The 15,888-nt window shown below is 41.6% G+C and overlaps 1 pseudogene; it reads left to right on the top strand.

Annotated features, from left to right (window-relative positions):
* The window catches only part of LOC123833000, a 32,205-nt pseudogene extending 21,637 nt beyond the window's left edge, over positions 1 to 10,568 (top strand).
* Positions 10,569 to 15,888: the final 5,320 nt, after the last annotated feature.

Raw genomic sequence — 15,888 nt, 5'->3', positions numbered from 1 at the left:
TGTAGTGGGCCACAAAGTTCTAGACTTGAAGAATTTTTACCCAAGGAAATACATTACCTGGAAGTATGCCGATTTCAAAACAATGAAGAGTTTTGTTTGGGTTTTTTTTTTTTGCTTGCTACTCCAGTACAAGTAAAGAAGAGTGCCCCATAGTTCAATTCTCTCTGCGGGAGGACAAAGGACGACAGTGCACTGGTCCCTTCCCTCCTTGGGTGCAGGCCACTGCTGATTATGTCATCAGGATCCACAAGTCAGATCTGCTGAGTGCGAGGACCACTTTGGGCATGAAACACACGAGGGAGGAATGCTTTGGCACCCTCATCACATGTGGTCACAATAACTACAGAGGGTAGAACACATATATTTATTATCTAAAATAAAATTCTGTGCTGAAATGTAGCATGGCTTCCATAAACAATTGTATTCTTTGAAAAATAGCAGAGCTGCATGCCTCTGATTTATGGGAAGTTTTGGCTGAGTGCTTCTCTTATTTTGAAGGATTGTTTGTCTTTCCCTCATACTGAATTATTTTGAAAATTGAAGAATACCAAAGAAAGATTATTTTGTCCCAGTGAGAAAATTGTAATATTATACAATATATATTAGCGCCTCCATTTTTAGTAGAAAACAGAAACAGATTTGTCATTCTTTCCAATCTACCTCTCAAACAGCCAGATTAGCCAGAATCAACCTGGCGGAATGACAGCCAAAGTTGATTTTCTAGAAAAACATATATTCTAAGGGTAAATAATAAAATAAAGAAGAAATATATAAGATAATTTCAAAGACTTTTTAGCTGTGAAGGAAAAAATAATGCAATGTGATAGAGAGTAACTTTGGATAAGTATATTTTTTAAAAGTTTCTGCATTACGTATTTCCAGAAATTTAACGATTTACCAGGACAGTTTATCGACTCCATTCAGTTTTTGCAGGTCAGGAGTGTGGCCATGAGTTAACTGGGCCATGTGCTCAAAGACTTATCAGGCTGAAATCAGGATGTTAACTGGAGGCACCGTTTCATCTGGAGCTTGGGGTCCTCTTCAAAGCTCGTTCGTGTGGATGGCAGAATTCAGTTCCTTGCAACTGTAGGACCAGGATCCTTGTTTCCTTGTGGGCTGTCAGCCAGCAGTAATCTCAGCATCTTGAGGCCTTCCTTAGGTCCCTGTCATGTGACCTCCTGCACACACACTCTCACACAATGATCACTGGCTCCTTCCACACGCACAGAAGATTGTCTCTGCTTTCAAAGGGCTCTCCTGATTAGATCAGGGCCACCCAAGATACTTACCCTTGGAATAATTTAGAGTACACTTATTTAGGGGCCTTACTTACATCTGCATTTTCCCTTGTGCCAACTAACACACAAAGATAGTAGATAGCATAATTAGGAGAGTGAAATCCCAATATAGTCATATGTCTCATCCACACTCAAGAGTCTTCTCTTCCAGCTTCCGTAACTACTGTCTTGACTGTTTTATAAACTCCTCCCTCAGTAAATCCACCAGTAAAAACACTGTGGATTTGCTCTTTGGTTTCACCGTAAGAAATATTATTTCCTCCAGAACATTTGCATGTCTTTCTTGGGCCTGTCCTTCAAATAGTCCTTGTTAATTGGAGTCACTGAGAAGGCAGTGAGCATTATACAAGGCATTTAAGAAGACGCTAAGTAAACTAAATAAATATTGTCTTGAAAATGTTATTTCCCAATCTCTTCTGTCATGACATGATGAGCTAAAGGAAAAAAGAGAAAAATAATTGAATTTAGCACTGACTTTCCTCTTGCTTTGAATTTTCCATGTGTAAGAAGAGATACTATGTTTTTGAACAATACAGAAATCATCTCACTGACTAGAATCTGTAGTCCAACGAACAGACTTAACAGCCATGAGCAGATTTGTTAAGAGTGTGTGAAGAGTACACATGCACTATGTACATTTTCCATCTTGTGAAACATACCACTATCGTCTTCGTCTTTATCATCTGAATTTAACAGACGAGAGAAAAGAGAACCAGAGACCCAACAAATACCATCCGTGAGTAAATGGCAATGTTGTAATCTGAAATTTCAAGTCCCTCTGACTCCAGAAACTCTTACTAGCAATGACCTTCAGCATGTTGCCTTGAGCTTCAAGATTCTCAGCTGGAAAGGAAGGTGGGTGGTGGGCATTCATTTCATTTTCAAGTATTCATGAAGTTATTATATGCTATAAGTATGCTATCAATATAGTAGTAAGCTAAACATGGAAATAAGGTTCAGCTCAATCAGTGACCAGTATACAAATAATTATACAGAAAAATAAATAACTGCTTCTCAATACTCTGGAAAATAGGAACACGCTTCTGTGTTTCCTTCATGTGGACATACTAAATGTGCTCGGGAGTGGTTATGGTCAGGAAAGACTCGCCTGAAAAATTTGCGTTGAGATGACAACACAATGATCAGTGGGAGGGTAAATCCTAGCAGAGGAAATAGCTGGGGGAGATGCTGGTGGCAAGTCAAGAGTGCTTTTTCTGGGCAGTGAGTGCTGCCAGTGGGCTGGACTGGGTGTGCGGGAGATCTCCCTGACAAAGCCTCATTACCTGTGCCCTCACTCTGTGGTTTACAGTCAAAGACAGGCAGGGCCAGCCAGCGGGGAGAGCTTGGTAAACTAGAAAGCACTGCGTTCACATGCAGGTTTATATGGGCATTTTGCTGGTGTCTCATTTTTAAAGACTATAACATTTCCCCCAAACTATTCTTAAAGCCTTAGTGCAGGGGATCTTTTCATGGCGTGAAATTGGGGTTTACAGAGGAGCTTCTGTTTCAACGTTGACAAAGCTGGAGACACAGTTAGCTTAACTTCTGGGATGGAAATGTGCTCCAGAGCATTTAATACGCAGCTCCTGGCTATTTCTAAAGAAGACAATGCGCATCTGTGGTTTGATTAATTATAAATGTGTGCTTCTTGGCTGGAGACAGGGGAGCTACAGAAACCCAGATTGTCTCCCAGGCCAGAGAACAGAGAAATTTCCCCACTGGAGAGAGGAGGCAGAGGGGGAGAGAAACCTGTACGCTGGTGACCCGTTGGTCAATAGCTGAGTGGTCCTGATAAAAACATAACACGTTCTTATGTGGGGGTTTTGCCTTTCTCCAGGTGTGCTTTCTGATGAGGACAGGCCACACCCTCTCTCTACAGCAGGAGATGAGGATGGGGACCCATCTTCTTCCTGACCAAAACAATTTTATTTCACTTTTCATAGAAGGATTGCAATCTCTTTTCACTCAGGTGTGTCTTCAATGAGAACTTTCGGAGTGCTCGCTCTGTCAGCCACTCTGTGGGACCCTGCAGATTCGGGGACAACGCGAAACCATGTTTGACTTCCCTCTAGTGGGGGAGACGTACATGAAATTAAGTACCACTCACAATAATGCAAAGGTAGGGGGTGTGCAAAGCTCTAGGAGAATCAGAGAGACAATGATGAATTCTCCCAGGGGGCATACTAATGTTTTAAAAGGGAGGGACATTTGAGCTCCATCTTGACTGGTACCTGGCTGAGTAGATGAAGAGGAGCTTTCTGAGGAGAGGAGGGGCCGGGGAGCCCCATGCACTAGGTGTGCAAATGCAAACGCATCACACAGGGCCGAGCTGATAAAGTAGCTTGAACACAGATTACCAAGAAAGGTGGATGCCATGTTCATGATACTATGAATGAAAAAGCAAATAACGCCCTTGACTAGTTCATTAACATTGTTTCCAGTTTGTGTATTTTCTAGGCTCACTGAATGTCCAACAGCCAAGGAGCCATTGGTTCCTGCCAGTAAGTGAGCAAGTTCATCAATATGGGAAATCTTTTGTGACATTTCAGAAGGAAAAGGAAGGGAAGGGAAGGAGGAAGAAAGGAAAGGAGGGAGGGAGGAAGGCTGGAAGGAAGGGAGGAATGGTGGGAGGGTGAGAAGAAAAGAAAAAAGGACAGGAGAGAGGAAAAGGAAAAAAAAAGGGAGAGAAAGCCAAAGGGGAGCTAGAGATAAGAGATAAGAGATAAGCCACAACTGAAAGAAAAGAAGTAAGAGGAGAAAATAAAGAGGGAAATAAAAAGTAAGGAATCATTTGGGTCCACTGCCAGCAAGAGTTAGGAAAGCTGATTTCTTAAGATAAACTGAAGTAAAACAAAATACGCTCCATATGTTGAAACCGTATACTTAGTTTGAGATAAACAAAAACATGTTTGGAGGATAGCTGCCATAATTAAAAAGAAATTAAAAGAAAGAAAGAAAAGCCATCTGGGGGTAGAAACATATTCAAACACACACACACACACACACACACACACACACACACACACACACACAATGCATTGTGATTCCAAAACTTGAAGTTTTTCTTGACTTAAGTAAACTTGCTTGTTGCAAAAGGGCATTGCAACAGTCTCTGCCCGAAGCACCCCGTGTTCCAGGCGGGAGCTACCCAGGACTGACTACTCGGGATTGCTCAAGCACCAGGAGACCTTTCCAAAGCCTGTCCTTTGCTCCTGCTTTCTTCTCTGCTGTGAATGGACGCCCCCTCCCCCTTTTCCCTCTGGACAACTCCAAATGACCCATCACCCAACTCAAATGCCACCTGCTCCCAGCTGTGTGCCCGACACGCAGCGCAGTTCATAATGGCTCCTCATCTGTGAACTCTGTGCATGTTGTATCACTTTCCCGTGGCTGCCGTACCAAAATATCAGAATCTGGGCAGCTGGGCAGCTATAGTTTACTGTTTCTCAGTTCTGGAGGCTAGAAGTTGAAAATCAGGCCGTTGGAATCAGGGTAGGTTCCTTCGGAGGCATCTGTGGGAGAACCTGTGCCAAGCCTTCCTCCTGGCTGCCGGTGACACCTGTGGTCCTTGGTGTTCTGCACACTGCAAATGCATCGCACCAGTCCCTGCTGCTCCCATCCTCGAATGGTGCTGTCCGTGTGTCTGCGTCTGCGTGTTCACATGGCCACCTTCTTATGAGGACAGCAGTCATGTTGGGTCAAGGTGTCCCCTCCACCACTCTAGTATGACCTCATGCTAACCAGTCACACCTGCAACTGCCTCATTTCCAAATAAGGTCACTGTCGGAGGTACTGCAGGTTTGGACTGCAATGTATCTTTTTGGGGACACAATTCAACCCAAAGCGACCTGTCTCTAATACAGATCCAGTTTCACTGAAGGAGTCAGACGTACGTATGCATGTCTATGTCCCCCATCCTCAAAGAAGTTGATGAGAAACTCCTATTCCTTGAAATAATGGAGTTTCTCATCAACTTCTTTGAGGATGGGGGATATATATAAATTCCTTGAGACACAAACTCGACCTTGTGTTTCCAAGACTGAGCATTGTTAATTCATAGTTAATGTTTTCTAAATTGAATTAAATATGGAAAATTATAGACAGAGGGTTTCTGATTAAAGCTAAAAGGAGGCCAAGGGGCACAGCTACGTCTACATTTGAGAGGGAATGCGGGGAGTGGTGACCCTCCCATCACGACGCTTTCCAGAGGGGGCCTCTGCTCTTGCTGTGGGCCGCGTGGAAGGAAAGAACCCTTGCTGGAAGATTCCTGTTTGAAAGTAGCCATCCCTGTGGCGGTAGCTGGACAGGTGGCACCTGTACTGTCCCTTCTCTGTTTGCCTCCATTGATCCTCAAAACACTGAGAAGGAGGCAAGGAGGAGTGACTTTAAAATTTTGTGAAGCATGTGAACTCTTTTTTATCAAATGAATTTTCCCCCAAACTCTGATTTAAATAGCAGATCTGTGTGAAGCTGCCAGGGATGAGGGGAAGGGGAGAGCCCTGAATGCCCCGACCTCTGCCATCCCCAAGCGGTGTCCACGGGAAGTGCTAGAGAATTCTGGAAACAGAGATTCATAACCACTGGGCCAAGTGGATGTCCAGGTGTGGTGTGTAGTCCTAGACAGAGAGGGTCATCCATGAAAAAAGAGGAGGAGGAGGCAAGGAAGAGAACAGGAAGAAAGAGAAGTAGGAGGGGAAGAAGAAGAAGAAATGGAAAAGCTCATTCGAAAATAAGAGACACTGGGGAGAGAGATGGTAAGGAGGTTCAAAGGTCTTGGGGAAATTTTGCTGTGGCCACAGCGTGGTGTTCCAAAGTGGCCTCCCAACTCTATCTTAGTACGAGAGCCATGCAGCCAACTCTAAATTCGGGTGGCGATTTTTTTACAAGGAGATTGTTATTCTTAACCATATCATGACTACCGTATTTTTCACACTATAAGACACAGTTTGTTGTTGTTGTTGTTGTTGTTGTTGTTGTTGTTTTGTTATTTTTTCCCCTTCCCAAATTTGGGAGGAATAATGGTTGTTAATGCTGCTGTTGAGTTCTGTTTACATTTACATTGGTGAAATGTTACGTTATTTATGTTATTAAATATTTTACCACATTTTTTGCTTCAAATTTTTTTCCCTATTTTCTGCCTCTAAAACCTGGGTGCATCTTATGGTCTGAAAACACGATATATGGTCACAAAGGTAACACAGTGTGAGAGAGACAATGTAGAAGATTTCATGTGAATTTCAACTAATGAATCACAAAAAGATGGATTTGTCATACTCAAGTTGGTGGCATCTAAAACAACTTCTCAATATCCCTTATCGATTTCTGCTTCGGCCATCATGGATTAGTAATAGTTCCTAGGGCACACGTTTTGTTGTAGATTTCTGCACATGCTGACCCTTCATTCTGATACACTCATCTCTTCCTTCGATGCCTATTCTCTCCAAAAGTAACTTAAGCTCACCATTCTCCAGGAAATCTTTCCAGAACACTCAGGTCCAATGAGCCGCATTTTCCTCCATCCGCCTTCGGGAATCCTCTGTTCCTTGAATGAATTGATCCAGTTGTACTGTTACATTGACTTGGAAGTTATTTATAAAATTGCTGCTTTTTTTTTCAAATAATGGGCTCTCTGGGCAGTCTTATCTATTGATGTCTTAACCCCCCAGTCATTAGTCACTGTGCCTGGTCTGTAATAGGAATTGATAAGTGTTTGCTGAATGAATGAATTAATGTATAGCAGAGTCTATTTCAAACTGTTTTGGAGTTTTCAGGTAATCTTGGAAAAGTATCAGGATGAGTATAGATACAATCTGAACGTCAGTATTCTATTAATTTGTACAAGAGAAATGAAACCCTGCAGTCAGATCTCGGGTGGCTTTGTATTCCTAACTCAACACAGCCCGGATGAGGGAACACAGAAAATAGACAGTTTTTTTTCAAACTTCTCTTGGAAATTAGCCCAAGAGCCAAATGTTTTATTTTAATGGTATGTTTCTTCTCTCATACCACAACTAGTAAACATTTCAGATCACACATACACACAATGTTTGTTTGTATTTACTGTAATTCCCTATGAAACTCCAGATGCTTGGACCATTCAGGCATCTAATACATGTTTGATGAATTAAGGAATAAATGAAGGAACCCTTGGATACAATGAGCTAAGATTCTGACATCCATTAGCAAGCTGTTACCAGATTTCCTCTGCCTCATTTGAATGTAGGCCATCCATTTGGAGAGAGGGAGTGAAAGAACGTGATGCAAATAACTGATCTGTTCAATGCCCTTGCGTCAATGCTTAAAATACAATTTCTTAGAAGACATTTGGTGCATCATGAGGTGGAAAACGCAGTTCTGGCCCCAGGTTTGCCCCGACATAGCTGTGTGAAATTAACTTGTTTTGGCTAAGTCGATGGAGCTTGGTCCCACCTACTTTAATATATTCTGACTTTATGGAACATAGGCCAGATTTTCTTTAGGTTCAGTGACATCCCATATGATTCTAACGTGATTATACATGAGGCTGGATTATAACACTTGCACATCTCAGCCAGGCTTTTCATTCGGTATCCTTGGTAAGCAGGCGTCACCTCCAAGTTTTCATGTGCAGAAAAAAAATTCTGTCCCTTTGATTAATTTCCAGGAAGAGTTGTTGAAAAAAGCAATCCTCATCCTTTGTGCCTCAAGCAACGCACCTCCGGTTTCATAGTTCTCTGCCACTCTGCCTTCAAGAGGGCTTCAGTTAGGTGGAGACCTCCTTCTGCGAGAAGAGCTTCACTGAGCATCACTTGAAAGGGGAGCGTGCCTCTGGGGGTAGAAGTACTAAGGGTCTCACTCACCAGTAGTTTATCAACTGTTTCTTCCAACTATGTGTCATACTTCCTGAGAACTCTGGCAAATTAAGCATTCTCCCACTTCTTACACTCCCCGCTTACTTTATAAATCACTTCGCCGATCAGTGTCAGGGTGACGTGCCATGCCTGATCGTGCATTTACACAGCAGCTTAAAACTCGAAGGGCCTTTATCTGTGTTAATCTTGGTAAAGCCTCCCGAGTCTTGGAATGGCAGGTCAGATTGATTTGTGCTCATTTTTCAGATAGGGAAATTGAGTCTCAGAACTTTCCAGATTTATGAAAGGATAATGAAAATGGATAGAATTGGGCCTTGAACCTAAGCGTTTGATTTCTAGTTCAAGGCTAATCGCACCACAGTGCTCTACTGGACATTTAAGAAACAGCTGTGCTTGCTCATGCATTTTTTTCCCCTTCAACATATTTACTGCACATCTATTATTTGCAGATATTGCACTTGGCATTACTAATGGTAATCAAACCAAAATCCCTTTACTCATGGAGCTTGTAGTAGGGGAGAAAAAGAAGCAGGCAGTGGCAGGGCTTACTAACTCACTTGAAAAGGAAAGTAAACACATAGTCACTCATTGAGAAAAGTCACCTTCTCTGTTGCCACTTCTGGGATAATTAAGCACAAGAAAGATGAGCTTCATCTCTGGTCTGTAGCTGTTACTAGAAACTGTGTTTTATTCTAAGTTAATTCACTGACCAACGAGAGAACAGTGTAACACACTAGCTCTAACTTCACCAGACTATCAAATACAAACCAGCCGTACAGTATGTAAAAACCAACCAACCAACCAAACAGGTAACTCAGGGCGATGGGTCGGCTTTTCTGCCTGGAAACTTTCATTTCTATAGGACTTTTCATTACAGAAGAACAGGATGCCTCTTGAGGACCAAAAGTAAGGAAACTGGAATGATCACTCAGCAATGTACTACATGGAATGACCCTTTTTAAAGACGGCTACTGATTTAAAAAGTTGCAATCGCTCCTGCCCCTCCAGGCGTGTGCACACTTCTCCATGATTTCCAGCTGCTTCCTTCATTCTCTTGCTGGTTCTCACACCAGGCAGAAACCACTCGCCATCACTGGGCGCAGGGGCTTAAGAAAATGGTACGGGCACTTCCTCTTAAAAGAAAAGAAACGATGTGGAACTGTTTATATATTTAGCTATCTACGTACTTATTTATTGCCTCCCCCCACCCTCTGTCCCACTGCTCCTCAGGGACTTCACATACACTGTAGATAGTTGTGATTTTCTGAACAAGTTCTTTTTTTTAATTTTTATTGTATTTTTTCCCTTTACTACTCAAAGGGAGGGAAAAAAAGAACAAACAAATGGGATCCAGTTCTGGTTTTGAGTAGCTCAGGATCGCTGCGTGTAGTGTGTTATTTCATTCACCTGGAAGTGAGTCCAGTCGCAGAAGGAGTGAGCTGCTGTTATTGAGGGAAGAACATTTGAGACTTTTACCAGAACTGGAATATGAAGCATGGATGGAAGAATTTGCAAATGATATGCTAACTGAGAGAGATGCCCGACATCTGACTGTTAACGAAGGGGATTATCATCTAATTAAATCTAGTAAAGCTATCCCAGGAGTCTCTGGGATCAGTTGGGATATTCACGTGGTTGATTCTCCAAATACAAATGTTTAGTGCTTCCAAATGAATGTGTTTATCTTCCCCGGGCTTTTAAATAGTGTAACTGATACTCATCTACTTTCCTTCCTTCTGTGCTATGAAATAGCACATGCACGACTAGGGCATGGTACGGAAAAGACAAGCTTGGTTCGTTTATTGCGTTTCCTGGGTCTGATTTTTTTTCCCACAATGATTTGGGCCATTTGTCCTTGAGATAGGTAGGAACTCTCGGGACAGCGACTATAGCAGGAGTGTGTGTTTGATAGAGCAGACGGTAGAACGCTGGAGGCTGGAGCTGACAGAATTGGACTGCAGCTTGCTGCAAAGGCTCATGTGCACAGCGGAGCCAGCTCAGTGTCTTGGCAGCAGCCAGAAGAGAGTCGCAGAAAGCTTCCATGGTCATCGCGAGTTGCCAGAACGGGTATTCACACACCCCTCTCCTGGAACCGGAGCTGAGCACTTGGATAGACTTATACCTCGGCTCGCAAAATGAGACGAATCTGTGATTTCCCACAACTTTTGGAACCAGACCCTTGACGACTACTTAAACTCAGCATGAAGCATTTTCTTAAGGAATTAGAGAAAGGAGACCTAAATATACACTGTTAAAAAATGGAAAATGGATAGATACTCTTCCCGTTCAAAACCAGGAACCAATGTCATTAACATACACAGCTGAGGGAAAACTGACAGTTGAATTAAAAATGATGAGAATAGGACATAAGAAGAACACAGCAATCTTTATCATTTTTATGTTACTCTTTCAAAAATAATGTTTGAAATGCAAACAAACATGGATATCCAGGTCAAATCATGGATATTACAGGTATTGTCTAAACTCCTCTGTGAGGCACTTATTTTTCAAGCAACAGTGGTGTATATTAGCTATTTTAAAAATATCTTCAACGGGGGAAATGTCATAGGATAAATTTATATTACACATTTTTTAAAAAAAATCACTAATTGTATTCCTACTGTGTGTAAGTCATTACCCTCAGCCTGTAGGGGAGAGTGAGCCAGAAAGTAATTCACCCTAGCCGAGTGCGTCTCAGTGGCCATGAAAATCAAGCAATGTTGTCTACAGCCCCCATTTAAGATATGCCATATATCTGGCACGAGAATGGAGGAAAAACTGAAAATACCTTGGGGTATTGGCTTGATATTTAAGAAAACATTCAGAATTAAGGCTTTTAATCAATTACCCAGACCACCTTAGTGAAAACATACTACTTCGAGAGACCATATTTATCATTTAATTGGAGTTTTTACCAGAACCTGTTTTTCCTTACGTCTTTTGTTTGCCAAATTCCTTTTGCATTACTGTTCGATGGGCGGTAGCTCCTCTCTCCCAAATGCTGTGCATGAAGAGGGGGGAAGGGAAACACCATTTCCACACCTTTTCATATTTTTTTATGTATCGCTTTTTCAATTGACCTTCTTTTTTAGAACAGATATAGGCTCACACAGGTTTGGCACTCTATTACAAAGCTAAGCAAGCTTTTACATCATCCCATCCAGCAATTGCCCTCTTCCATCAAATGAGCTGAAAAGTTGTGTTCACACAGGAACCTGCACAGCAATGTTTATTGCAGCTTTAATCATAACTGCCGAAATATGGAGGCAATCAAGATGCCCTTCAGTGAGTGAATGCATAAATAACCTGTTACCTCCAAACAATGGAATATTATGTGATAAAAATTAGCAATAAAAGTAAGTAAGTTTTCAAGCCATGAAAAGCCATGGAAAAACTTAAATGCATATCATTAGGCGAAAGAAGCTAATCTGAAATGGTTACACATACCGTACAATTCCAGCCATATAACATTCTGGGAAAAGCACAAGTGTGGAGATGGGGAAAAGATCCGTGCCTCCTGGGAGTCAGGGGGAAATGAAGAGACAAATAGCCAGAGAACAGAGGACCTTTGGGACGGTGAAACTGTTCTATATGATGCTCCAATGGTAGTTACAGGTCACCATACAGAGTAGGTACAACACCAAGAGTGCATCCCAACGTAAACTAAGGATTTTGTGTGATAATAATGTGTATGTTCACTGACTGCAACAAACATTTGTGTGCAGGGTTTTGTGTGGACACAACTTTTCAACTCATTTGGTTAACTGTTAAAGAGGGCAATTTCTGGATAGTATGATTTAAGAGTTTGTTTAATTCTGTAACAAACCCCCAAACTGTCTTCCAACGAGGCTGGACCATTTTGCATTCCCACCAGAAATCATCGAGATTCTCTGCTAGTCCACACCCTCTCTAGCGTCTGGTATGGTCAGTGTTCTGGATTTTGGCCATTCTAATAGGCATGTGGGATCCCAAATTATTGTCTTAATTTGCCATTCCTTGATGATATGTGATTTGGAGAATCTTTTCATGTGCTTATTTGCCATCTATATGTCTTCTTCAGAGGAGTACCTCTTCAGATCTTTTGTTCCATTTTCTTATGGTTGAGTTTAAAGGAAGTTTTATAGGAAGTTAGTTAATGTCTCTCTGCCAGGCTAGAAACATAAGCAAGCCAGGAGATCTTAAAATACAAAGGGATATTCCCACAGTTATATGTAGGTCAGGCTGAATCCGGAGAAGTAAACTGGGTAAGTATGGGTTCTTGACATCTCTAGGAATACTGATAAAAACAATCAGACATTTACAGCATACAAAATTCAAAACTATAACCCCAGAGTATATACAAAAGCTCTAAATAAAATTCTTTTTAAAAACTGGTAGAAAAAGAGATCAGACTTGTGGTTATCAGAGGTATGTGGAGGTGGGATATGGAGAGGGGAAATCGGAGGAAGGGGGCAAAAGAAATACAAAATTCCAGTTAGAAGATAAATATTAAGGAGGTAATGTACAACATGATAACTATAGTTACTGCTGCTGTATGATATACATACAAGTTGTTAAGAGAATAAATCCTAAGTGTTCTCATCAAAAGGGAAAATTATCTTCCATTCTTTTCATTTTCCTTTTAATTATATCTTTATGAGAGGACAGATGCCAACTAAACTTATTGCAGTAACAATTTCACACTATGTGGAGGTCAAACCGTTGTACTGTATGACAATATTACATGGTGATGGATGCCAATTATCTCTCAATAAAACTAGGGAGGGGAGAGTGGAGTTATTTTAGTTTTAGTATAATTTAGGACTATTTTTATGAACCAGGCACTCAGGAATTTTGTGTGTTAGTCAGCAGCTCTTATTGAGTTCATGTATAAAAAGCAGGCAAATAAAACACCAAATTAATCATACTGATTAGGAAGATTGTTAAATTCTTAAGTCCTGTCAAATCCTTGCCTTAGGGACGAGAACTTAACACATGCAGAAGTACTACCTTGCCCGGCCCTGGCTAGGAGTCAGGGGCAGTCTCTGCACTGTGCCAGAGAGAGACAGAAGGGGAGAGAGAAAGACATTTGCACTCTAAGACAACCCAAAACCAAATAAAACACACAGAATAAACCAACAGCAAGTTATCATTCTGCAATCACTAATCTCCAAATAAACACAACCTTTCGCCTTTTCCTACACAGTTCTATCTCCCTAATGAAAAGACCTTTATCCTTGCAGATAGGAAAATTGTGCAAAAAGAACTGTTACTTTTTTCTGCATGAGAAGAAAATCGACAACCTTTTTAATCTGCATAAGCTCTTTTTTCCTTTAAATTTTATTTGTATTAAAATGTCTGCCATCTTCCGTGCTACAATCACAAAATTACAACCAATATTTCAAGATAGAAAAGTATTAAAATATTACGGGCCATTAAAGAAAAGTCTGACATAGGATGCCCTAAGTGGTTTATTCATTTGACAGAAATTTCTTGAGTCTCTTCTTTGTGCTGGACACTAGAGACAAATCTGTGAAGAAAAATCAAATGACCCAAACATATGGACATATACTTGAAGCGGGGTGGCATTTCAAATGAGAGGTCAGAGAACTTCATTCAGATAAAGTGAGATCTGAGAAGAGAAGCGAATACAATGAGAAAGTTGGCCAAGCAGGCAACTGGGGAGAAGATGTGTAATGCCGTAAGCATCCACATCCCTGAGGAGTGTGCTGGGTGGCGGGGACAGCATGAAGGCTGGTGTAGCCAAACCAGAGTGAGCACAGATGCGAAGAGCTTGAGCTGAGGCCAGAGAAGCGGGCCAGGGTCAGATCACATACACCTGTTTAGGCTACGGCCAAGATTTTAGATTTTCTTCAACTGTGATGGGAAACCATTTGTACTCAACACATGCTTGTAACTTACTGAAGCAGCAACATCTCAAAGAGGCGAAAAAAACCTTAGTATGGATACACATTTTCAGTGATCATCAAATCCAGGATTTTTCTATCTTGGCACTATTGACATTTTATCCTGAAAAAGTCAAGTCTATTTTGTGGGGGCTGTCTTATGCATTGTAGGACATTTAGCAGTATCTCTGGCCTCTATCCACTCCATACCAGCCGCACACCCCCTCCAGTCATGGCACAAAACTGTCTTAGACAATGACAAATGTTCAGATTTCCTAGTTAGGAACCACTGATCTAATCTAGTCCATTTTGCAGATTCGGTAACTGTGAGGTTAAATCACTCACTTAAGGCAAACAAAGTCAGCGATTGCATCAAAGATAGACCTAATAAAAGGTACGGAAACACACGCATGTTTTTATACATACATAAAACACTTTATCTTCTGTTTTCAACTAACTCCTGTGTTACCTTTATTCCCATTTGTAAACAACTTCACTTGGAGAAGATACGGAGATCTGAAGTCAACTTGTGACTGGAACTCAGATCTCTAAATCTCCGTCTACTTCAGGAATGAACTCTCAGCTTGGGGTGTATCTGAGTTGACAATGACTTGAAGTAACCAGAAACCAGAAGCTTCCCGAGTGTTTTAGCAAAATGTCCCTCAACACCAGTTCAAGAAACAGGGGAAGCAGGGACCCTCAATCTTCCAACCCCACTTTAACCAGAAAATGAATTTTAAAGTTAATGTAAATTCTCATTTTGATTTTTAAAAATCTAACAGTGGTACAAAATACCTTGCTCTTTGCAAGACCATGCACCTGGGCTGCTGTGTTTTGTCTGGAAGTTGTTTCAAAGGGGACTGTCAAAAGCCACATCGAAAGGAAGTTCCGTGTCTCTGGGGCCTTCTTTCTATAAAAGAAGGAAGGAGCTCATTCTACTTGTTTCTAATTCACCAGGTATTTTATTACTTCAATTCCCAACAGATCTTTGGGTCGATCCAGTAGAAGGATTTAAAACCAAAGCAATTTGTGGGCTGGGAAGTGTTTAGGGTTTATTGGACTCTTGTTTTCTCCATCTCCTCCTGAGAGAGACCAGTGTGTTGAGAGAGCTGAGGGGAACATCTCTGCATCTGTATATAGTGCAGTATTGAACCCTGGTGGAGGCACTTCTAAGTAAGGTGGAGAGCTGGCATGGGAGGGGGCCAGGCAGAAGGCGTAGGAGAATAACGCTAAGATAGTGAGAAAGAAGGCTAGACAGAAACCATAGGTGCCTCACTCATATCACCTCAGATTTCCTTCTCAACACAGGAAGCTGCCTACTGCACACCCTGTGACCCTGACCAAGGACTGCTTTTCACTGCTACAGAATACTTGACCCATGCACAGAACAAGCCAGAAGTGCCAGAGCTAGTGCTTTTCTTGAACAATGACAGAGCAATTAGTCCACTCATGTCTCAGCTTGCTTAGCTCTTGGCAACCTCTGAAGTATATTCTATTCATTCTTCTCGAGTGTACCAGCAGGATTGAGAATTCCAGTTGGCCGCAGTGAAAAATGACTACATAGCTCATCTTTTTTATGACTTTTTCCCCCTTCCTTATTTACTCCCATATTCTCCTAAATGTGTTTCCTGGGATCACTTGCCACATAAACTGTGGACACTGTTACCTTTGCCTCAGGATCTTCTTTTGGTGAAATCAAAATTAAAATAAGAAGCTATTCCTCTCACGACTACAGAGTTAAAAGCCATATTTTCAGGCTCAGTTTACTTTTTTTAAATGAGTCTAGAAATTTCACGCTTTGTGCCCGCACCATCTCTGATCCTTCTGCCTGAATGCTCTCTCCCCAGTTCTAGT

The sequence above is a fragment of the Phyllostomus hastatus genome, unplaced genomic scaffold (assembly GCF_019186645.2).
Source record: "Phyllostomus hastatus isolate PE091 unplaced genomic scaffold, TTU_PhHast_1.1 phas_scaffold_21, whole genome shotgun sequence".
Lineage (NCBI taxonomy): Eukaryota > Metazoa > Chordata > Mammalia > Chiroptera > Phyllostomidae > Phyllostomus > Phyllostomus hastatus.
This window is presented reverse-complemented; position numbering and strand designations above follow the sequence as displayed.